The sequence below is a fragment of the Balaenoptera physalus genome, assembly GCF_965194825.1.
Source record: "Balaenoptera physalus genome assembly, chromosome: 15".
Taxonomy (NCBI): Eukaryota; Metazoa; Chordata; class Mammalia; order Artiodactyla; family Balaenopteridae; genus Balaenoptera; species Balaenoptera physalus.
In genome coordinates, this window is record NC_138894.1 from 27027778 (window position 1) to 27052781 (window position 25004).

The 25004-nt window shown below is 36.4% G+C and overlaps 2 long non-coding RNA genes across 2 annotated transcripts in view; one reads left to right on the forward strand and one right to left on the reverse strand.

Annotated features, from left to right (window-relative positions):
- Positions 1–21529, reverse strand: part of LOC309644423 — a 256968-nt gene extending 235439 nt beyond the window's left edge. Inside the window, exon 1 of the long non-coding RNA XR_014254418.1 lies at positions 21478–21529. This is a non-coding gene — a long non-coding RNA (uncharacterized lncRNA). The remainder of the gene's footprint in view (positions 1–21477) is intronic.
- Positions 21530–23837: 2308 nt separating this feature from the next.
- On the forward strand, positions 23838–24285 carry LOC309644417. Its single transcript, XR_014254412.1, has 2 exons — positions 23838–23926; positions 23973–24285. It is a non-coding gene; the product is annotated as an uncharacterized lncRNA (long non-coding RNA).
- The last annotated feature ends 719 nt before the right edge of the window (positions 24286–25004 follow it).

Consider the following 25004-nt stretch of genomic DNA (forward strand, 5'->3'; position numbering starts at 1 on the left):
TAATTTTTGATAGTTTGATTAATATGTGTCTTGGTGTGTTTCTCCTTGGATTTATCCTGTATGGAACTCTCTGTGCTTCCAGGACTTGATTAACTATTTCCTTTCCCATATTAGGGAAGTTTTGAACTATAATCTCTTCCAATATTTTCTCAGTGCCTTTCTTGTTCTCTTCTTCTTCTGGGACCCCTATAATTCGAATGTTGGTGCATTTAATGTTGTCCCAGAGATCTCTGAGACTGTCCTCAGTTCTTTTCATTCTTTTTTCTTTATCCTGCTCTGCAGTAGTTATTTCCACCATTTTATCTTCCAGGTCACTTATCCATTCTTCTGCCTCAGTTATTCTGCTATTGATCCTATCTAGAGTATTTTTAATTTCATTGATTGTGTTTTTCATCATTGCTTGGTTCCTCTTTAGTTCTTCTACGTCCTTTTTAAATGTTTCTTGCATTTTGTGTACTCTGTTTCCAAGATTTTGGATCACCCTTACTATCATTATTCTGAATTTTTTTTCAGGTAGACTACATATTTCCTCTTCATTTGTTAGGTCTCGTGTGTTTTGACCCTGCTCCTTCATCTGCTGTGTGTTTTTCTGTCATCTCATTTTGCTTATCTTCCTGTGTTTGGGGTCTCCTTTTCACAGGCTGCAGGTTCATAGTTCCCATTGTTTTTTGTATCTTTCCCTAGTGGCTAAGGTTGGTTCAGTGGGTTGTGTAGGCTTCCTGGTGGAGGGGACTCATGCCTGTGTTCTGGTGGATGAGGCTGGATCTTGTCATCCTGGTTGGCACCTCCACATCTGGTGGTGTGTTTTGGGGTGTCTGTGGCCTTATTATGATTTTAGCCAGCCTCTCTGCTAATGGATGATGCTGTGTTCCTGTCTTGCTACTTGTTTGGCATAGGGTGTCCAGCACTGTAGCTTGCTGGTCGTTGAGTGAAGCTGGGTCTTGATGTTGAGATGGAGATCTCTGAGAGATTTTCACCGTTTGGTATTACGTGGAGCTGGGAGGTCTCTTGTGGACCAGTGTCCTGAAGTTGGCTCTCCCACCTCAGAGGCACAGCCCTGATGCCTGGCTGGAGCACCAAGAGCCTTCCATCCACATGGCTCAGAATAAAAGGGAGAAAAAATAGAAAGAAAGAAAGAGCATAAAATAAAATAAAATAAAGCTATTATAATAAAAAATAAGAAAAAAATTATTAAGAATAAATTTATTAAGATAAATTTTTTTTAATTTTTTAAAATAAAAAATATGAAAAAACTTATTAAATTTTTTTTTTAATTTCTAAAAATAGAAAATAAGGAAAAAATTATTAAGAAAACATTTACTAGGAAAAAAAAATTTTTAATTAAAAAAAAAACAAAATGACGGACCTAACCCTAGGACTAATGGTGAAAGCAAAGCTATACAGACAAAATCTCACCCAGAAGCATACACATATACACTCACAAAAAAAGGAAAAGGGGAAAAATTAATATATCCTGCTCCAAAAGTCCACCTCCTGAATTTGGGATGATTCGTTGTCTATTCAGGTATTTAACAGATGCAGGCACATCAAGTTGTTTGTGGAGCTTTAATCCGCTGCTTCTGAGGCTGCTGGGAGAGATTTCCCTTTCTCTTCTTTGTTTGTACAGCTCCCGGGGTTCAGCTTTGGATTTGGACCCGCCTCTGCATGTAGGTCACCTGAGGGCGTCTGTTCCCCACCCAGACAGATCGGGGTAAAGGAGTAGCTGCTTTGGGGGCTCTGGCTCACTCAGGCCGGGGGAAGGGAGGGGTACGGATGCAGGGCGAGCCTGCGGCGGCAGAGGCCAGCATGACGTTGCAGCAGCCTGAGGCATGCCGTGCGTTCTCCCGGGGAAGTTGTCCCCGGATCACTGGAGCCTGGCAGTGGCGGGCTGCACAGGCTTCCGGGAGGGGTGGTGTGGAGAGTGAACTGTGCTCGCACACAGGCTTCTTGGTGGTGGCAGCAGCAGCCTTAGCATCTCCTGCCCGTCTCTGTGGTCCGCGCTGATAACCGCGGCTCACGCCCGTCTCTGGGGTCTGCTTTGATAGCCGCGGCTCACGCCCCCCTCTGGAGTCCGCGCTGATAGCCGCGGCTTGCGCCCGTCTCTGGAGTTTGTTTAGGCGGTGCTCTGAATCCCCTCTCCTTGCGTGCCACAAAACAAAGAGGCAAGAAAAAGTCTCTTGCCTCTTCAGCAGCTGCAGACTTTTTCTCGGGCTCCCTTCTGGCTAGCTGTGGTGCGCCAACCCCTTCAGGCTGTGTTCACGCCGCCAACCCCAGTCCTCTCCCTGGGATCGGACCGAAGCCCAAGCCTCAGCTCCCAGCCCCCACCCACCCCAGCGGGTGAGCAGACAAGCCTCTCGGGCTGGTGAGTGCTGCTCAGTGCCAAGCCTCTGTGTGGGAATCTCTCCGCTTTGCCCTCTGCGCCCCTGTTGCTGTGGGATCCGCGCTGATAGCCACGGCTCGCACCTGTCTCTGGAGATCATTTAAGCGGTGCTCTGAATCCCCTCTCCTTGCATGCCGCGAAACAAAGAGGCAAGAAAAAGTCTGTTGCCTCTTCGGCAGCTGCAGACTTTTTCCTGGACTCCTTCCCGGCTAACACCAAAGCCCAAGCCTCAGCTCCCAGCCCCCGCCCGCCCCGGCGGCTGAGCAGACAAGCCTCTCGGGCTGGTGAATGCTACTCAGCACCGATCCTCCATGTGGGAATCTCTCCGATTTACCCTCCGCACCCCTGTGGCTGCGCTCTCCTCCGTGGCTCTGAAACTTCCCCCCTCTGCCACCCGCAGTCTCTGCCCACGAAGGGGCTTCCTAGTGCGTGGAAACCTTTCCTCCTTCACGGCTCCCTCCCACTGGTGCAGGTCCCGTCCCTATTCTTTTGTCTCTGTTATTTCTTTTTTCTTTTGCCCTACCCAAGTACATGGGGAGTTTCTTGCCTTTTGGGAGGTCTGACATCTTCTGCCAGCGTTCAGTGGATGTTCTGTAGGAGCAGTTCCACGTGTAGATGTATTTCTATTGTATCTGTGGGAAGGAAGGTGATCTCTGCGTCTTACTCTTCCGCCATCTTGCCCAGACCTCCTGGTTTATTGTTAAATGAAAAAAAATATTAGGCTATAAACCAGTAGTCTATTATTGTCCCAATTTTGTGAGCATATAAATACATTTGCATATATATATGTTTAAACATATATATGTTTATATGTTATGTATAATATATATATGTTTTAAGACTGGTTATTGTAATAGTAGTTTTCTCTGAGTTGTGGGGTTCAAGCAATTTTTATTCTCTTCTTTGTGGTTTTCTGCATCTTCCTATATTTTTTACAATGAACAGTTATTACATTTAGAGTAAGAAAATAATTTAAATTAAGAAGAATTAAAGAAATTCTTTCATGGTTCAGCTATTACATGTCCTTGAATAATGCTGTTGTCCCTTTTATAAATGATAGGCTTGAATTTTTCTGTCAATAATACATTTGAGTCTAAAGACTTTCTACAGCTAATGATGTAGCACAAAAATAATTGGCCAATTTACAGATCAGAGTTCATTTACATTTCTCTTGGGAAGCCTAATAATGTGTTACCTTAACCTGTACCTTGATTATACCATAGTTTGATAAAATGTGGAGTAGGAGACAATCCAACTGAAAACACAGCAGTGGGAAGCTCAAACATATTTTCTATTCTATAGAATGTAAAGTCTTTAATGATGGCTGAACAGTTGATCTAAAATTATTTTCCTAGGGGAGGAAATGCCCTAATTAATGGATTTGCTAATGTTGTTTCTACTATGGTCATTATTTTTTAATTATGGAAAAAATTGTTAAAAGAAACATCATGTGTTTAAGAATCCAGGGTTTCATGGTGAAATCTGATATCCCTGACCCCATACAAAAGCACTTTGGGTGCTTTGTGAGAATGGAAATGAGAAATATAGTTAGCAAATCTGTGCTCTAAAATAGGTGAGAAAATGATGCCTTTGTCATTCACTCCCAGTGGTAAAAAGGAACCACAAGCTTAGGGAAGGTCTGGTTGGGAGGGTGGGGTGCAGCTGTATCTAAGTGACACCAACCTGCTGCATGCCAACACTGCCTCTGCCAGGTGCTGGTTCTGCATTCTTGGGTTATTTATTTAACTTGTAAGAATGCTTTTCTCATTCTTAAATTAGCATAATAATATCTGAAAATTGTCTTTAGTGCCTAGTAAGTGCTTTGAAAATCATAGTGATTGCCTTTTCTCAGGGGAAAAGGGTGCATATTTCCATTTGATATCCCAAAGTCTTTTCCATTGTTCTTGTTTAAAAACATATTCATCACTCTTGTAGTAGTTCACTTAACTCTGACCAATTTACCTGGTGGTCCCTTCCTGTTGTCCTGTCAAAGGTGGGAGAGAGTTTGACTCCCTTTTGATATCTCAGTCTTCAGAAGGATGAACCTACACGTTATTGACCTACTGCTCTATAATTACCTACCAAGAAACCCAGGCATGCAAAGTTATAACATACAAAGTCAAAGAAAGGCCAAAGACCAAGAGTCTTTTCCTATCACCTGAGAGCTACTGTCATTTTCAGTGATTTTGCCAAGCCAGATTTATTGCTCCTCTGTGTTTTAGCTGTCTTTTGAGTTTGAGGCATTGTTGAATGAACCAGCCAGATAAGTGATTCTAGAACTCTTTGACTGAAACATTAGCACTTAGTGAGTTGTATGAGATGGTCCTGCATTAACAGAAAATTGTAAAATAAAGTGTTGGTTAGTAATAGGTAAGTTATTGCTTTTTCCTGGTGCCAAATTCTTATATCTTATTTGCAGTAAATTACATTGTACATGTATTTAGTAGAGTAGTATGACATGCTGTTTTTCAAATTAAACCGTGATTTACTGGAAAATTTTGAGATCTTCCAACTTCATTGGACTGTAAATCTTACCCTTTCATTCTTCTTTTTTGACCTATTTCTTTTGGTAGGGCAAAAATTAATTATAACTTCCAAGGTTTCCCTTATAATGGTCCAAAGATGAGGTTCAGGATTTTTGAATCCTGTGAGGACACTCCATACCAATCACTGAATCTTAAGTACCTGGCACATAATTGCTACTCAGTTATTATTTATTGATTGAGCAAATAAATGAATGAAATATTGAGGGTTTGTGACACATGTCAAATTTTGCATCAGATATAGTAAGACAATTCCAAATTATTAGAATGATTATGAAAGAACAACCAGAGTTTCACCTAATTCAGAATGTCTTTGCAGCTGTTGACAAAAAAGAAGTAGAGACATCAGCTTCAAAGATATTTTTCAGGCTTTGTTGAAGGGACTCTAGTGAGGTAAGAGCTGATTTGGAATTATAACTATAGTACATCCATCAGTACAGTGCTCTGGTCTATGGCACTCAGAAAATATTCTTGCTGATTGTTTCTAAACTTTATATTCCTTAGGCATATCAAAATGAACAACAAAGAAACAAGTCTCACACATATAACCTTAATTTGCCTGTAAGTTTTATAGCTTTATATTTCATTGAGACGTTTTGCTCACAAATCATTTTACACATTAGAGTTAATCCACATATATCTTAAGGGTTACTCAAATGTGACTAGCCTTTGGTTTGGGGACAGTGTTTTTATAAGAATGATAATAAACAGATTTAAAAAACTACCCTGAATTAATTGTTATAATAAGACTTCAGCGGCACCATGAAACAGACAAGAAGTAACCTAGAATAATTTTTTGTTTGCTTTAGTTGCATAATAACCATTTTTTTTTTTTTAGATTGAGAAACTGATTGGAAATTGAATGCAAAGTAAGACCACTTGACTGTTACTGAAATGAATAGCCCAGTTTGCTTTTTTTTTTTTTTTTGAAGAAATTCACGTTCTTTTATTTATTTATTTATTTATTTATGACTGTGTTGAGTCTTCGTTTCTGTGCGAGGGCTTTCTCTAGTTGCGGCAAGTGGGGACCACTCTTCATCGCGGTGCACGGGCCTCTCACCATCGCGGCCTCTCTTGTTGCGGAGCACAGGCTCCAGACGCGCAGGCTCAGTAATTGTGGCTCACGGGACCAGTTGCTCCGTGGCATGTGGGATCTTCCCAGACCAGGGCTCGAACCCGTGTCCCCTGCATTGGCAGGCAGATTCTCAACCACTGCGCCACCAGGGAAGCCCCATAATAACCATTTTTAAAAGCACTTTTATTTTGAGCTTGCTTTTCTCATTAGTTTGTTTAGTATTTTATATAAATCAAATGAAATGTAATGATCCTGTGATCTTTGAGAAATCTCTTGTCTGAATCAGTATTTATTAAGTTAAGCCTAAGCAGGATGATCTCAGTTGTGATGAAATTATCAGGAAAATGTCATGTGGCATTGTCAATTTCAGTATCATGAAAGCAGTACTAGAACAGTGTTTTAAATATATTCACTGTGCATAGTTCTGTTTTAGGAAAAAAACAATGATGCATCACTCCCACTGAAGGATATACTGCTACTTTCTGTCCTATATCTTGAACTCTAATCACCTTTCAAAGCCAGGGCTTCTTCCCCTCAGATATTTGCAGTCAGTTAAGCTGCTGAGTTAGCCTGTGGTCAGAATAAAAAGATGAAAGAATTAAGCTGCAATTTCAACTGCGGGATGTTATTCTTTCTATACTTACTGTTAACATGAACATGCGTTGGTTCTTTTACAATTTAAAGTGAAAGTGTGAAATAATTGCAATTCATTGTATTAGATGGACAAGTGAGAGGTGCTGGAAAATGCTCATATAAGCCAATGCACAAAACACATACTGACTGCAATATCCTTTCATGTAGAAAATAGTTCATTTACATTCAGTGTACGTGGAAACACTTAAAGAGTATTGCAAAATGTGAGTATGAAGGCTATTAAAAGATCAGCTCAATATCTTTTTGCTGAAAACTCACTGCAGTATTGGCCTTGACATGACCTATAGAATTTTATGTTGGCAGGAAACCAGCTTCGAAATTTGTTCTGTAGCAAACCATTGTGGCAATATACTTCCAGGAATTAAATTCTTTACATTGCATGGCAGTGCTGCCAGAGAGCATGTAGGGTTTCTTCTGATAGCAACCATGAAGCAGGCTTTGGCCAGAAATTCAAAGCCATATGTTAGCCCTGTCAAAACTGATACGGATCTGCTTACAAAAACCTTGCTCAGTAGCTTTGCCAGGAACCCTGTGGCTGTGTCCTGCCGGAAAGCCACTGCATGCATTATCACTGCCAGAAATTGATGCTGCCCTGGGATAATCTAACAGCACTAAAAACTCAACCGCTGGATTTCTACTGCCAGACTTTAAGAGAGGCTATGAGTGTATTACATGGAAATAAGGCCTATTTGCCCTCTCTAGGGTGAAGGTGGGCAATCCTGTCAGCTTCAAATACTCGGAGTTAATTAGCTCTTTGGAAACAATTCCTGGCCAGGATTATAGTAGTTATTTGTTTCCTGTTGTACATGAACCCTAGCTAACATTTTCTCAAGAATAGACTTGAATGATAGTTTTATTTATAGAGGGAAAATGGACAAAGTAAAAGTCAAGATATTTTATCTGCAAAAGAATAGTTATATATATCATAAAGTATACTAAATATCAACTCCTGGTTGCTATACAAAACCTGGGTAACAACAAAGTTCCCAGTTTTGATATTTGTGACACAAAACCAGTTGATGACAAATAACTTCCATATTCTCCAGTGTAGTCAGTGTTACACACTGCCACTTTAAGATGAATATACCATAATGGAAAATACTCCAAGAAAGTTCATGTGATATTTGGTATATTTGAGATTGAAAATTTTTTTAAGACATTTCCATTTTGAATCAATGAGCATGTTTACCAAAGTTGTATAAAACTGTGCTACACAAAGTGTGGTCCATGGACTGATGACAGTTTCTGAACTGTTTGTAATTGGTCCACAAACGGATAAGTACAGAATATCAGGGGAAACACTAAGAAAATTTACAGCAATTTGATATTGCTGAAAATTTTTAATTGTATTTTATAAAACATAAGTCTGAAATAAATTAGAAATTGAAAAAAAAAATCTACACCACAGATAGTTTGAGGAGCTCTAGAGACAGAAAACTAGTCACCATTTCCTCATTTTATGATTAGACATTGCTAATCACAGACTTGATTAAACCATTCTTTTATCACTGTTTATGTAGGCTTTGTCCATCATTTTTCTATTATTAGTAACTCTGCTATACAATCTTTGTACATTAATGTTTGACTGTCTTGAAGTTTCTGTAGGGAAATGGTGATGGGTCAGCTAGTGACTTCAAAGTGAGCTCCTTCTCCTTAGCCAGTTCCACTGTGAGGAACTCAAAAAAAGAGATTATTTTGCCAAAATTGTGGAGTCCTTGTGTATTAATTCCCTTAGCTACATGGTTGACCCCAGATGAAAAACCAATATGTAATTTATCTTATTAGTAACAGATATAAATTAATTAACAAAACTTACTTTGTCCCTTAGTTTCATCAAGGGTATAATGAAGTCAGGTTCATGGTCACATGGTTTGATGAGAACAATTCCCATAATTTTTCTATCACCTGTTATCTTTACCACTCATTCTTAAAAAATCTGGGTTTTAAATCCTGTTACTGGTCCCCACGGACTATATAGAGTCTCCATTTTGTTTTCAAAATTATGTAGCCTTACATATTTAATCTACCTCTATCCTTTTACCCAATAACTACTTTTAGAGAACTCAGCATTAGCTTGGTCCCACAATGAGCGCTGGGATTACAGCAGGAAAAAATGACAGAGACCACCTCTGTTGTCAGGACACTCACTATGTAGCAAGGAAGAAAATGTTAAGAAATAATTACACATATTATAATAGAAGAAAAGGGACTGATTAATTGAATTTTAGTACAAGTTGTATGATGGAATAATATACACAGTCACCCCTTGGTGTTTGTGTGGGATTGGTTCTAGGACTCCCCGCAGATACCAAAATCCAGGAACTCTCAAGTCCCTTATAAAAAGGGTAAAGTGGTATAGTATTTGCATATAACTTACACACATCCTCCAATATACTTTAAATCATCTCTAGATTGCTTATAATACCTAATACAATGTAAATGCTATATAAATAATTGTTCCAAAATATATTTTTTGGAAAAAGTAGGTTATCAGAACAACATATCTAAAAAGAAAAGTTATATTCTTGCAATTTGATGTATATCAATGCAGAGAAGATAATATTTGAAAGGAAATTTATCAAAATACTAACTATGTAATAATCTGTGTGTTTGAAAGTAATTTTTCTTGATTTCTTTATACTTTTACAAATTGTTTTAATATTTTACAGCAAGCTTTATGAATTCTACAAAAGAATAAAGGTTAGTTAATTTTGAATGACTTTTTTTTTCTAATTTTTTTTCATTGTCTTTTAGTTGTATGTTTTTGATGAGGAAGATTTTAACTTATCGATACTGTTTATAATTTCTACCTTTGGTGTCACGTATAGAAAGGCCTTCTCTGGATTAAATTCTATATTAACATTTATAGTCTAGTAATATTTTTGGATTAGTGTTTTACTATTAATTCTTTAATCATTTTGAAATTTATGTTGATGCACAAAGTGAGGTAAACATCTTTCCTCTCCCCAAAGAACTGGTCAATTAGTTTGACACCATTTATAGAGTAACTTGGTTATTTAATGCTAACTTGGTATTTAATACCATCTCATTCATATACTAAATAGTTATATATTCTGGTTTATTTCTAGGCTTTCTGTTCAATTTCCTTATTTAGTTTTCCAATTGCCAGAATCATATTATTTAGATTATCTTAACTGCATAGATAACTTTTATATTATTTAAGACTAGCCTTCATGTAGTCTTTATATTTTTCTTCCAATTTTAAATTTTCAATCATTTTTTTCCAAAATCAATCATAAATATTTTCCCTGGAATAAATTACATAAAAATTATTTCAGAGAGAATTACCACCCATTTTAATATTGAATTTGGAGGAATTTTAGAATAATTTTGTAAAACTTTATAAAAAATGCATAATTAGGATTTTAACTTGAATTGAATTAAACTCAACTAATGTGGGTTTCATTTTCATATATTTCACATATTTCATACTCTTCAGTAATAATAGCAAGCAAATCCTTTTAATTTATTGACATCAATAGGGTATTGTTATTCTTTCTATATATGTCTCTCATTTATTGTTATGATATTTTTATGCATATTACATTTCTTGTTATTGTACTTGAGATATTTATTTTCTATCATTTACCTGTTATTTAAATATTGTTATTATGTGCACAATCTTTTAAAATTGTGTCAGCAATTAAATGACAATGATTTGCTAGTTAAATATTAAAATGCATAATTTTTTTGTATTTCTATGAGCTGTGGAAAAGTTTATACAGCAGAACTGGTTCCCCTTTTTTCTTATCTTTCTTTAATATAAATATCTCTCTTTTTAAAATTTGGTATCTGGCTATCTCTTTTTCTGACTTTTTCCTCTAGCTTTAGATGTGTGGTTTCACATTTGATCTACTGTTCTTTCATCCCTTGAGTCATTTTATCTCCCCACAAGGAGCCAGAGGAGAAAAATGCTTGTTTCCCCTTTGAACACTGGATTTAAAAATTAAATAAACCATTATTATCACAACCTCACAGCATGGGATTGCATACAGTGGCACCATAATTAATAGATGAGTGCAAATTAGTTCAAGGTCTCAGGAACAGGTCTCTAAAATGTTGAAAATTCTAAGAAACATAATTGAGGCTTATATTTAATTGTTTTAATACAAGCCCTATCTACTACTGAGATGTAGTAGTATAGTCAAAGAACTCACATGGAATAGCCACACATACCATTCCCAAGGATAGCTTCATGTTTGTTTCTTCAAGTACTTGATGCATACAATGGCAGTTAACCTTTTTCTAATGTGGTGTAAAATTCAAACAATCTCAAAACTTACATAGCTGGAAATCAAGTGATTTAGTTTTGCTTTGTGTCACTACTTTTATTAAATAATTATTTATGAACCTTTCTATGTGCCAAGAACTGTTCATATTACTAAGGATATCACAACAAAATCTTGGCCTACTAGAGTTTTTATTTCAAGGGTAAATCATAAATATATAAGCATAAATATTTTGGATAATGGTAAGTATCTCTTAAAAGTGTCTACAAAACAAGGTTATGAGATAGAGTGTTACAGTTGGGGGATTGTTGCTACTTTAGCTACGATTGTCATATGAGGCCTCTCTGAGAAGGTGGTTTTTTTCAGGTAAATGTTGAAAAGAAGACAGTCATGACAAGAGTATTCCAGAGGGAGGACAGAGTAAATGCAAAGACCTTAAGGCAACTATAAGCTAGGCCTCCTCCAGTGACTGGAAAACTATCTTTCTGGAACATAGTAAATAAGGAGGAATTGATAGGAGTTCAGAGAGATAGCCCGGGGTCTGGTCTATCATGTTGGACGTCATTGAGCTGAAATGGTGGTTTCCCTAACAAACACCATGATCTATCAATCACAGTACCCCATTGTCTACCTAATAGGTAGTAGATGCTCAATAAATGTGACTTGAAATATAGTCTCTCAAGAGAAGAATACATCTTTAATTATAGCTATTGTTTTAAAATATAAACGTATAAAAACTAACATTGAAAGTTGATTATGAGTATTATTTTCTTCTGTGCAGCAGAACACATGGCTCAGAAACTGTTTTCCTCTTTTCTCACACATTTTAGAAAATGAAATATAATTAACTCTTGGTAAGAATTTTCTATTTGGCTAGAAGAAAACACTGGCAAACGGAATTAAATTTCCCTTAAAAATTAATTGTTTCATAAAGAAAACCCCAAACTTTATGGAGTGTTCCTATTTCCAAGAATAATGAGTCACATTTTTATTCAGTTAAAAACTACTGAACAACTGTACTGCTTTGAAATTTCAAGAACATCATTTGCATTCAAGTTATGACTGTCCTCTTTTTTTATCCTACTCCCATTATGTTTTTTCTTAGCTTTTCATGTGTTAGATGATTCATCTCTTTCTGCTTATCCTTACTAAGAGAATGTTTTATTACAGCTCCCACTACCACCCTCACCATCCCTGTTACTACTACGTGTCTCTAATGAGAGGCTGGTTATCAGTTATTATACTCTAGCTGCACCAGTTAATATAGCACTGAATACTCCTACATGGTTAGTAAAATACGGCTGCCCTAGAGCTCCTCACATGGCTCCTGATGTCCCAGCCCCTTCCCTGAACCTCCCTAATGTCTGCTATCAAAAGGGATGATGCCAGACCCCCAAGACCTTGTTCTAACATCACAACCTGAATCTGCTTTAATTGATTTGTGACTATGATGTGCAAAATATTTTAAATATTACCTCTTCTTCTATGAATCAAGCACTCACATTAGCAGGCAATGTGCTAAGAACTTTAACTATATAATCTTATTACAAGAAAAAGAAATCAACATCCATGAATAGTTGGTGTTATCTCCATTTTACAGATGGGAAAACTAAAACTCAAAGGATATTGTGACTTGTCTAAGATCACATTGCCAGTAACTGGCTTGACTAAAATTAACCCAGTGCTGTCTGATTCAAACACCTGCATTGTCAACTAGGGCTTTGTGTTTTGGGTAGCAGAAAGTATGCGGGTACTTTTGGTACATGTATATATGCTCTTTACCTGAGATAAAATGAAAAGCAAAATATTTTTGCCAGTCTGAAGTCTACTGTATTTGGGAGGGACGTTTAGAGAAGGCTGATATCTACAGGGTAGAACATTTCATGATTAGCCCTCAGGTTTTATTTGTAAAATTCTTGCTTCTGTTCTGAACTCTGTTCAGAAATTTTAATGCTTATGGAGAATATTTCCACTAAAGACATAACAATATTTCCCCTGAATTGGAAGCTGAGTAAGTCTGTTACAGGGCCACTTTGTTGTTCTGAGGTCAGTTTATACATAAGACCCCAGAAAGGTGTTATTATGTTGTCCAGGTGATATATTTTAAATATCAAGGGGCAATTGGGTTGCATCTGTGTTGTGGAGTCAAAGGGGAGCACAGATGGCACCCATGGGATGCCCTAGGGTACATGTTTTTACTACTAGGTTCAAGAGTAACAGTAATATAAGACCGCTGCAACGCTACACAGGTGGAACCACTAAGGGTTCAGATCTGTTAGGACTGAAGGCTTGGTCTATCCCACTGTAAACAGATCTCTGATCAGTTTAGGTGCTTGGTGAAAACAGAAGTAATCTTTAGTTGTTATTAGATAAGGGAAATAATAAATTCTCTCATGAGTAGTCCCAGAATTAAGGACTATATTATACTATAAATATGTTTTCTTCCTTCCCATACATGTGTGTATGTGTGTTGGGAGACAGACTTTTTCTTTTTAATTTCTCTCATTTTACCCATTGTTGAATAAAATGGGTTTGGCTACCTGTATGACTTAGTCAGTAGTTTGCCTATATACAGGTGGTATTCAGGCCAAAGTAAGGAAACACAAATCTCCCACAGATAATGGTGACACAACACATACCATGATTTGGATGCCTCCTTTTGGTGATAAGGTGAGGTATTTTGCTTGCAATATGAGATAGTTGAATTGTGATAAGCAAGATCATTGTTTTGAAGTGCAAAAAACATACATTGATGTTGAATAACCAAAGTTTTAGATTGTAGGTAACATTAATAATTTTTACCCGTTCATCACTGGAATATCCTTTTATGTTTGGCAACTGTGTTTAAGTCTTCATGGGAACCAGAATCACCTGTCCCCTATAGAAACCGAGAAAACACCCTTTCTTGCACCAAAAGGGCAGGCAAAGGATTTAAGCCTTAACGTTTAGAGACACACTCTGAACCTGACATGGGAGTTAGTGATACATAGATGTGGAAATATCATAAACTCAATTTTGGTGATGGTGGTGATGGCAGCAATATCAGCTTTCCAGATGCAACAGTGCATAAGGTGACATCCTGTATCCTGCACATTAGCATCAGTGGAGCAAGCTAGAATATCTAGCATTTAATGAGAGTGGCACTGGATAGATCTCATAGTGTATAGTTGCTCTTAATTCCAATTGTTTTCCAAGTATGACCTTAAGGATACCTGGTGATTCTGTGTGTGACTTAATATCCTTCCAATAAATTTCAGGTTTTCTATTGCTTGCAATTAAAACCTCTAGATGATATTTTGGATTTTCCTATTATATTTGGCCATTTCAGTACAGATGTGGAAAGATAATGTCATATTAAACATGTTGACATTAATTGTCATCATGCACAGGGAGCTCCTGTTATATTCTCATTTTAAATTTTTATTAGAACTCCAAATACATCATTAATGATTTCTCTAGAGATATATGACAGCCTCCAGCTGAAGTAGAAAAGTAAATTCTGATAAAATGAAACCAGTCCAGAATGTTGCTTTAATCTATTTTTTTCCCAGTGAACATGAATGTTTAAGGCTCTTTCCTCCTTAATTTAAATTCCTGAGTTTAGTTTCAAATAATATCCTGGTAAAGACAATTTTTATTCCTATATAGTTGAGGCTTCCAGTTGTAATGAACCTGATTTTTAGTGTGTGCAGTGGAATTTCCAATTAATGAGATTAAAGAATCTGAGCTTTCACCTCTTTCTCTTAACTAGATCTCACAAATGATTTTTAAAGGTTAACTCATCACTGCTTCAGGGATCCATGTTTCAGGTCTATTGTCATCTCATTACTGAAGTAGATTTCATTATATCCGGACTCATTATGAGTTCCAAAATACTATGCTGTCTTCCATCCTTTCTCTAATATCTGGGATGCTATAATTGTTCATTAAACAGCCAGCTTTGACAGACTTGTACTTTATTAAGTAGCCCATTAATCTGCCTGCTTGGGGCTCTGAATAACTGTATGTTAATTTCTATTGACCTTGCTTTTGCTGTTTTATATTTTCAGCAATTTGTGTGCACAATGATGACATGATCATCAAATTCTGTTATTGTTTTTATATCAGAGATCTCTCTACTAGAAAAGGTTTACTATTCATCACTAGTTTTTTTTCTTCTCGAAAGAAATAACTGCTTCATATTTGGAGCACTAAGACATTATTAGTAGTGCCCAAAGAAAATTATTTTCAGTGTCTTTCATGAAGGATTTATTGGCTGTTTTGTATTATGTGCTGCTAAAATATATAGCTGGAATCTGCCTCTTTAGTTGTTGTTTTTTTATTTAACTGGAAGAGGAAGGGGCTGAATTCTGTGGATCCTTAATTTAAAAACCTCGATTCCTTTTAAAAGACTTTTGTTGTTAATCAGTTTTCACTACAAAATTATACATATTTATGTAAAGGAACTAAATTTTAGAAAAGTACAAAAAAGCAAGTAGAAGAAAATAAAAACCATCCACAGTTCCCTGAGAGATAGCAACAGGCATTTTGGTGTTTACCTAAATTGTCTGTCTCTTTATCTTCCATCAATTCACAGATTTATTCATTCATTCAACAAATGTTTTTGTGTGCATACTAATGTCAGGTTCAGTTCCTGGCAATATAGTAGTAAACGAAACAGATTTAAAAAAAAAAACAAAAACCCTCTGTCCTATAGGGTATATAATCTGAGACACAGGTATACAAATACACACATAACGTCCTAATCCATATTCTGTTAACAACATGCATGGTTAGAATTTTTGTGTCATAAAATATTTAAAACATTGTGTTTTTAAAATTGAAGTAAAATAAAGGAGTAATGTAAAATCAACAATTTAAAAGTGTACAATTCAATCGCACTTGATACGTTCACTTTGTGACCATCACCTCTATCTAGGTCCAAAACATTTTCATGACCTCAAAAGAAAAATCTCATATCAAGTAAGCAGTCACTTTCTTTTCCCCCACCCCTTTGCTTCCGGAAAATACAAATTTGGTTTTTATCTCTGAATATTTCTGAATATCCTTAATATTTTATATTAATGAAATTATGCAATATGTGATGTTTTGTGTCTGACTTATTTTTTTACTTAGCAAAATGCTTTTGAGGTACATTCATGTACTAGCACATATCATCACTTCATTCCTTTTATGGCTGAAAATATTCCATATATATATATATATATATATATATATATATATATATATATATATATATATATATATAATATTTTATCTGTTCAACAGATGATGGATTTTTTGTTGTTTCCATCTTTCAGCTGTTGTGAGAAATGCTGCTATGAACATTCATGTGCAAGTAATTGTTTAAGTTCCTATTTTAAAGTTTTAAGGGTTTATATACAGGAAGAAAATTGCTGAGTCACATAATAATTCTGTATTTAACTTTTTGAGGAACTACCAAACTGCTTTGTTAGTGGCTGCATTATTTTACATACCCATCAGCAATGTACAAAACGTTCAATCTCTTTATATCCTTTTGAACACATTTTCAATTTTTAAAACTTATAGTCATCCTAGTGGGTGTGAAGTGATAGCTCATTGTGGTTTATATTTGCATTCCCTTATTGACTCCTAATATTGAACAGTTTTTCTTGTGCTATTGCCTATTTGTATATCTTCTTTGGAGAAATATCTACTTTAGTCCTTTGCCAATTTTTTAATTTAACTTTTTGTCTCTTGTTCGTGAGTCATGAATACTTTATATATTCCAGATACTAGACACTTATTATATACATGATTTTGCAAATATTTCCTCCCATTATTTAGGTTGTTTTTTTTTTTTTTTTTACTTTTCTTGATAATGTCCTTTGACACATAAAAGTTTTAAATTTTGATGAAGTCCATTTATCTGTTTTTCTTTTTTTTTTCTTTTGTTGCTCATGATTTTGGTGTCATATATAAAACTCCATTGCCAAATCCAAGGACATAAAAATTTAACCCTATATTCTTTTCTAAGAGTTTTATAGTTCTAAGTTTTATATTTAGGTATCTGATTCATTTTGAGAGAATTTTATGTGTATCATGCAAGGTAGGAATCTAACTTCATTCTTGTTTATCTTGGAAAGTCTTTATACCTCCTTCACTTTGGGAGGAGAATTTTTCTGGATATGGAAATCTTGGTTGACAGATAATTCTTTCAGCAATTTAAAACTGCTGTCCCATTTTTTTCTGTCCTTCATGGTTTATGATGCAAAGTTGACTATTAATCTGAGAATCACTTGTATGTGACAATCACATATCCCTTGCTGATTTTAAGATTCTCATTTTGTATTTGACTTTTGACAATCTGATTTTAATGTGTCTGCATAAATATTTTTAGTTTAACTTTGCTAAAATTTGTTTAGTTTCTTTGATGTGTATATTCATGTTTTTTTAATCAGATATGGGGAGTTTTCAGCCATTATTTCTTTGAATATTCTTTCTGTTCATTTCTCTCTCCCCCTCTATTTCTGAGACTCGCATTTTGTATATGTTAATGTGATGATTATGTCCCACATGCCTCTTAGACAGGATAATTTCAATTGACCTATCTTCAAGCTTGCTGATTCTTTCTTCTTCCTGCTCAAATCTGCTATTAAAACGACCTAGTGAGTTTTTCATTTTAGTTATTTTAGTTTCCAGTTTGAGAATTTCTGTTTGGCTTCTTTAAAAAAATAACTATAGTAAATTATATATAATATAAAATTTATTATCTTAACCATTTTTAAGTGTACAGTTCAGTGGTATTAAACTCATTCATAATGTTGTGCAATCGTCAACGTCATCCATCTTTATAACTCTTTTCATCTTATAAAGCTGACATTCTATACCCATTAAAAAATAGCTCCCTATGACCTCCTTCTCCCAGTACTTAGCAACCACCATTGTACTTCTGTCTCTAGGATTTTGACTACTCTAAGTACTTCACATAAGTGGAATCATAGAGTTGTCTCTTTATGACTGGCTTATTTCACTAAGCATAATGTCATCAAGGTTCATTCATGTTGTAGCAAATGCCAGAATTTCCTTCCTTTGTAAGGCTGAATAATATTCCATTGTATGTATCAGTGGAATTTGGGTTGCTTCCACATTTTGGCTACTGTGAATAATGCTGCTACAAACATATGTGTACACATCTCTTTTCAAGACTGCTTTTAATACTTTTGAATATATGCCCAGAAAAGGAATTGCTAAATTATATGGTAAAACTATTTTCCATTTTTAGGAAGCTGTCATGCTGTTTGCTGCAGTGGTTGTAACATTTAACATTCTTACCAGCAGTGCCAAGGATTCCAATTTCTCTGTATCTTTTCCAACACTTAATTTCTTTGTCTTTGTTTGTTTGACAGTAGCCATCCCAATGGGCATGAGGTACTATCACATTGTAGATTTTTTTTTTAACATTTTTATTGGAGTATAATTGCTTTACAATGGTGTGGTAGTTTCTGCTTTATTACAAAGTGAATCAGCTATACATATACATATATCCCCATATCTCCTCCCTCTTGAGTCTCCCTCCCACTCTCTCTCTCCCACCCAAATATGTGTTCACAAAACACTGAGCTGATCTCCCTGTGCTATGCGGCTGCTTCCCACTAGCTATCTATTTTGCATTTGGTATTATATATTAGTCCATGCCACTCTCTCACTTTGTCCCAGCTTCCCTTTAACCCTCCCCGTGCCCTCAAGTCAATTATCAACATCTGTGTCATTATTCCTGTCTTGCCCTTAGGTTCTTCATAAACTTTTTTTTTTTTTTTTTAGATTCCATATATATGTGTTATCATATGGTATCTGTTTTTCTCTTTCTGACTTATGACAGACTCTAAGTCCATCCACCTCACTACATATAACTTAATTTTGTTTCTTTTTATGGCTGAGTAATATTCCATTGCATAAATGTGCCACATCTTCTTTATCCATTCACCTGTTGATGGACACTTAGGTTGCTTCCATGTCCTGGCTATTGTAAATAGTGCTGCAATGAATATTGTGGTACATGACTCTTTTTGAATTATGGTTTTCTCAGGGTATATGCCCAGTAGTGGCATTGCTGGGTCATCTGGTACTTCTATTTTTAGATTTTTAAGGAATCTCCATACTGTTCTCCATAGTGGTTGTATCAATTTACATTCCCACCAACAGTGCAAAAGGGTTCCCTTTTCTCCACAACCTCTCCAGCATTTATTGATTGTAGATTTTTTGATGATGGCTATTCTGACTGGTTTGAGTTGATACCTCATTGTAGTTTTGATTTGCATTTCTCTAATGATTAGTGACGTTGAGCATTCTTTCATGTGTTTGTTGGCTGTCTGAATATCTTCTTTGGAGAAATGTCAGTTTAGGTCTTCTGCCTATTTTTGGATTGGGTTGTTTGTGTTTTTGATATTGAGCTGCATGAGCTGCTTGTAAATTTTGGAGATTAGTCCTTTGTCAGTTGCTTCATTTGTAAATATTTTCTCCTATTTTGAGTGTTGTCTTTTTGTATTGTTTATGGTTTCCTTTGCTGTGCAAAAGCTTTAAGTTTCATTAGGTCTCATTTGTTTATTTTTGTTTTTATTTCCATTTCTCTAGGTGGTGGGTCAAACAGGATCTTGCTGTAATTTATGTCATAGAGTGTTCTGCCTATGTTTTCCTCTAAGAATTTTATAGTGTCTGGTCTTACATTTAGGTCTTTAATCCATTTTGAGTTTACTTTTGTGTATGGTGTTAAGGAGTGTTCTAATTTCATTCTTTACATGTAGCTGTCCTGTTTTTCCAGCACCACTTATTGAAGAGGCTGCCTTTTCTTCAGTGTATATTCTTGCCTCCTTTATAAAAATAAGATGACCATATGTGTGTGGGTTTATCTTTGGGCTTTCTATCCTGTTTCATTGATGCATATATCTGTTTCTCTGCCAGTACCATACTGTGGTGAGTACTGTAGATTTGTAGTATAGTTTGAAGTCAGGGAGCCTGGTTCCTCCAGCTCCGTTTTTCTTTCTCAAGATTGCTTTGGCTATTCGGGGCCTTTTGTGTTTCCATGTAAATTGTGAAATTTTTTGTTCTAGCTCTGTGAAAAATGCCATTGGTAGTTTGATAGGGATTTCATTGAATCGATAGATTGCTTTGGGTAGTATAGTCATTTTCACAATGTTGATTCTTCCAGTCCAAGAATATGGTAAATCTTGCTATCTGTTTCTATCATCTTTAATTTCTTTCATCAGTTTCTTATAGTTTTCGGCATGCAGGTCTCTTCTCTCCTTAGGTAAGTTTATTCCTCGGTAATTTATTCTTTTGGTTGCAATGGTAAATAGGAGTGTTTCCTTAATTTCTCTTTCTGATTTTTTGTTGTTAGTATACAGGAATGTAAGGGATTTCTGTGCATTAATTTTGTAGCCTGCAACTTTACCAACTTCACTGATTAGTTCCAATAATTTTCTGGTGGCATCTTTAGGGTTCTCTATGTATGATATCATGCTATCTGCAAACAGTGACAGCTTTACTTCTTCTTTTCCAATTTGGATTCCTTTTATTTCTCTTTGTTCTCTGATTGCTGTGGCTAAAACTTCCAAAGCTATGTTGAATAATAGTGGTGAGAGTGGGCAACATTGTCTTGTTCATGATCTTAGAGGAAATGTTTTCAGTGTTTCACCATTGGGAACGATGTTGGCTGTGAGTTTGTCATATATGGCCTTTGTTATGTTAAGGTAAGTTCCCTCTATGCCTACTTTCTGGAGGGTTATTTTCATAAATCGGTGTTGAATTTGGTCAAAAGCTTTTTCTGCATCTATTGAGATGATCATGTGGTTTTTCTCCTTCAGTTTTTTAATATGGTGTATCACATTGATTGATTTGCGTGTACTGAAGAATCTTTGCATTCCTGGAAAAAACCTCACTTGATCATGGTGTATGATCCTTTCAACGTGCTGTTGGATTCTGTTCACTAGTATTTTGTTGAGGATTTTTGAATCTATGTTCATCAGTGTTATTGGCCTGTAGTTTTCTTTCTTTGTGACATCTTTATCTGGTTTTGGTATCAGGTTGATGGTGGCCTTGTAGAATAGTTTGGGAGTGTTCCTCCCTCTGCTATATTTTGTACGAGTTTGAGAAGGATAGGTGTTAGCTCTTCTCTAAATGTTTGATAGAATTTGCCTGTGAAGCCATCTGGTCCTGGGCTTTTGTTTGTTGGAAAAATTTTAATCACAGTCTCAATTTCAGTGCTTGTGATTGGTCTGTTTATATTTTCTATTTCTTCCTCTTTCAGTCTCGGAAAGTTGTGGTTTGCTAAGAATCTGTCCATTTCTTCCAGGTTGTCCATTTAATTGGCATATAGTTGCTTGTAGTAATCTCTCATGATCGTTTGTATTTCTGCCATGTCAGTTGTTACTTCTCCTTTTTCATTTCTAATTCTACTGATTTGAGTCTTCTCCCTTTTGTTCTTGATGAGTCTGGATAACGGTTTATCTTCCAAAAGAACCAGCTTTTAGTTTTATTGACCTTTGCTATCGTTTCCTTCATTTCTTTTTCATTTATTTCTGATCTGACCTTTATGATTTCTTTCCTTCTGCTAACTTTGGGGTTCTTTTTTTTCTTTTTTCTCTAATTGCTTTAGGTGTAAGGTTAGGTTGTTTATTTGAGATTTTTCTTGTTTCTTGAGGTAGGATTGTATTGCTATAAAATTCCCTCTTAGAACTGCTTGTGCTGCAACCCATAGTTTTTGGGTAGTCGTGTTTCATGGTCAATTGTTCCTAGGTAGTTTTGGATTTCCTCTTTGATTTCTTTAGTGATCTCTTGGTTATTAAGTAGTGTATTGTTTAGCCTCCATGTATTTGTATTCTTTACAGATTTTTTTCCTGTAATTGATATCTAGTCTCATAGCATTGTGGTTGGAAAAGATACCTGATACTATTTCAATTTTCTTAAATTTACCAAGGCTTGATTGGTGACCCAAGATATGATCTATCCTGGAGAATGTTCCATGAGCACTTGAGAAGAAATTTTATTCTGTTGTTCTCGGATGGAATGTCCTATAAATATCAACTAAATCCATCTTGTTTAATATGTCATTTAAAGTTTGTGTTTCCTTATTTATTTTCATTTTGGATGATCTTTCCATTGGTGCAAGTGGGGTTTTAAATTTCCCTACTAGGATTGTATTACTGTCAATCTCCCCTTTTATGGCTGTTAGCATTTGCCTTATATATTGAGAGGTGCTCCTATGTTGGGTGCATAAATATTTACAATTGTTATATCTTCTTCTTGGATTGATCTCTTGATCATTATGTAGTGTCCTTCTTTGCATCTTTTAACAGTCTTTATTTTAAAGTCCATTTTGTCTGATATGAGAATTGCTACTCCAGCTTTCTTTTGATTTCCATTTGCATGGAATATCTTTTTCCATCCCCTCACTTTCAGTCTGTATGTGTCCCTAGGTTTGAAGTGGGTCTCTTGTGGACAGCATATATATGGGTCATTTTTTTAATCCTTTCAGCCATTGTATGTCTTTTGGTTGGAGCATTTAATCCATTTACATTTAAGGTAATTATCGATATGTATGTTCTTATTACCATTTTCTTAGTTGTTTTGGGTTAGTTATTGTAGAACTTTTCCTTCTCTTGTGTTTCCTTTCTAGAGAAGTTCCTTTAGCATTTGTTGTAACGTTGGTTTGGTGGTGCTGTATTTTCTTAGCTATTGCTTGTCTGTAAAGGTTTTAATTTCTCAATCAAATCTGAATGAGATCCTTGCTGGGTAGAGTAATCTTGGTTGTAGGTTTTTCCCCTTCATCATTTTAAATATGTCCTGCCACTCCCTTCTGGCTTGCAGAGTTTCTGCTGAAAGATCAGCTGTTAACCTTATGGGGGTTCCTTTGTATGTTATTTGTCATTTTTGCCTTGCTGCTTTTAATATTTTTTCATTGTGTTTAATTTTTAATATTTTGATTAATATGCATCTTGGCATGTTTCTCCTTGGATTTATTCTGTATGTGATTCTCTGTGCTTCCTGGACTTGATTAATTATTTCCTTTCTCATATTAGGGAAGTTTTCAACTATTATCTCTTCAAATATTTTTTCACTCCCTTTCTGTCTTCTTCCTTTGGGACCCCTATAATTCAAATGTTGGTGCATTTAATGTTGTCCCAGAGGTCTATGAGACTATCCTCAATTCTTTTCATTCTTTTTTCTTTATTCTGCTCTGTGTTAATTATTTCCACTATTTTATCTTCCAGGTCATTTATCCGTTTTTCTGCCTCCATTATTCTACTATTGATTCCTTCTAGAGAATTTTAAATTTCATTTATTGTGTTGTTCATCATTGTTTGTTTGCTCTTTAGTTCTTCTAGGTCCTTGATAAACGTTCCTTGTATTTTCTCCATTCTATTTCAAAGATTTTATAACATCTTTATTATCATTACTCTGAATTCTTTTTCAGGTAGACTGCCTATTTCCTCTTCATTTGTTTTGTCTGGTGGGTTTTACCTTGTTCTTTCATCTGCTGTGTGTTTCTCTCTCTTCTCCGTTTGCTTAACTTACTGTGTTTGGGGTCTCCTTTTTGCAGGCTGCAGGTTCGTAGTTCCCATTGTTTTTGGTTTCTGCCCCCAATGACTAAGGTTCACTCAGTGGGTTGTGTACGCTTCCTTTAGGAGGGGACTGGTGCCTGTGTTCTGGAGGATGAGGCATGATCTTGTCTTTCTGGTGGGCAGGACCGCATTCGATGGTGTGTTTTGGGGTGTCTGTGACCTTATTTTTATTTTAGTCAGGCTCTCTGCTAAGGGGTGGGGTTGTGTTCCTGTCTTGCTAGTTGTTTGGCATAGGATGTCCATTGCTCTAGCTTGCTGGTTTTTGAGTAGAGCTGGGTCTTAGTGTTGAGATGGAGATCTCTGCTAGAGCTTTTGCCATGTAATATTATGTGGAGCCGGGAGGTCTCTGGTGGACCAGTGTCCTGAACTTGGCTCTCCCATCCCAGGGGCACAGGCCTGACACCCGGCCAGCACACCAAGACCCTGTCAGCCACCAAGACCCTGTCAGCCACATGACTCAGAAGAAAAGGGAGAAAAAAAGAAAGAAAGAAAGAAAGAAAGAAAGAAAGAAAGAAAGAAAGAAAGAAAGAAAATAAAGTTATTAAAGTAAAACATAAAAAATAAATATTAAAAATAAAAAATTCAAGAAAGAAAGAGAGAAAGAAGAGAGCCACAAAACCAGAAAACAAATCCACCAATGATAACAAACACTAAAAACTATGCTAAAAAAAAAACCCCAAAACGGACAGACAGAACCCTAGGACAAATGGTAAAAGCAAAGCTATACATACAAAATTACACAAAGAAGCATACACATACACACTCACAAAAAGAGAAAAACGAAAAAAATATATATATATATCATTGCTCCCAAAGTCCACTGCCTCAATTTTGGGATGATTCATTGTCTATTCAGGTATTCCACATATGCAGGTACATCAAGTTGATTGTGGAGATTTAATTCGCTGCTCCTGAGTCTGCTGAGAGAGATTTCCCTTTCTCTTATTTTTTGCACATCTCCTGGGGTTCAGCTTTGGATTTGCCCCCACCTCTGCGTGTAGTTTGCCTGAGGGTGTCTGTTCTTCACTCAGACAGGACGGGGTTAACGTAGCAGCTGATTAGGGGACTCTCCCTCACTCAGGGTAGGGGGAGTGAGGAGTATGGAATGCGGAGCAAGCCAGCAGGGGCAGAGGCCGCAGTGACATTGCAACAGCCTGAGGCATGCCTTGTGTTCTCCTGGGGACGTTGTCCCTGGATCACGGGACTGACAGTGGCAGGCTGCACTGGCTCCCTGGAGGGGAGGTGTGGATAGTGACCTGTGCTTGTGCACAGGCTTCTTGGTGGCTGCAGCAGCAGCCTTAGCGTTTCTTGCCAGTCTCTGGTGTCTGCACTGTTAGCCATGGCTCGCAGCCGTCTCTGGAGCTTGTTTAGGCAGTGCTCTGAATCCCCTCTCCTTGCACACCCTGAAACAATGGTCTATTGCCTCTTAGGCAGGTACACACTTTTTCCCAGACTCCCTCCTGCGTAGCTGTGGCGCACTAGCCCCCTCAGACTGTGTTCACACAGCCAACCCCAGTCCTC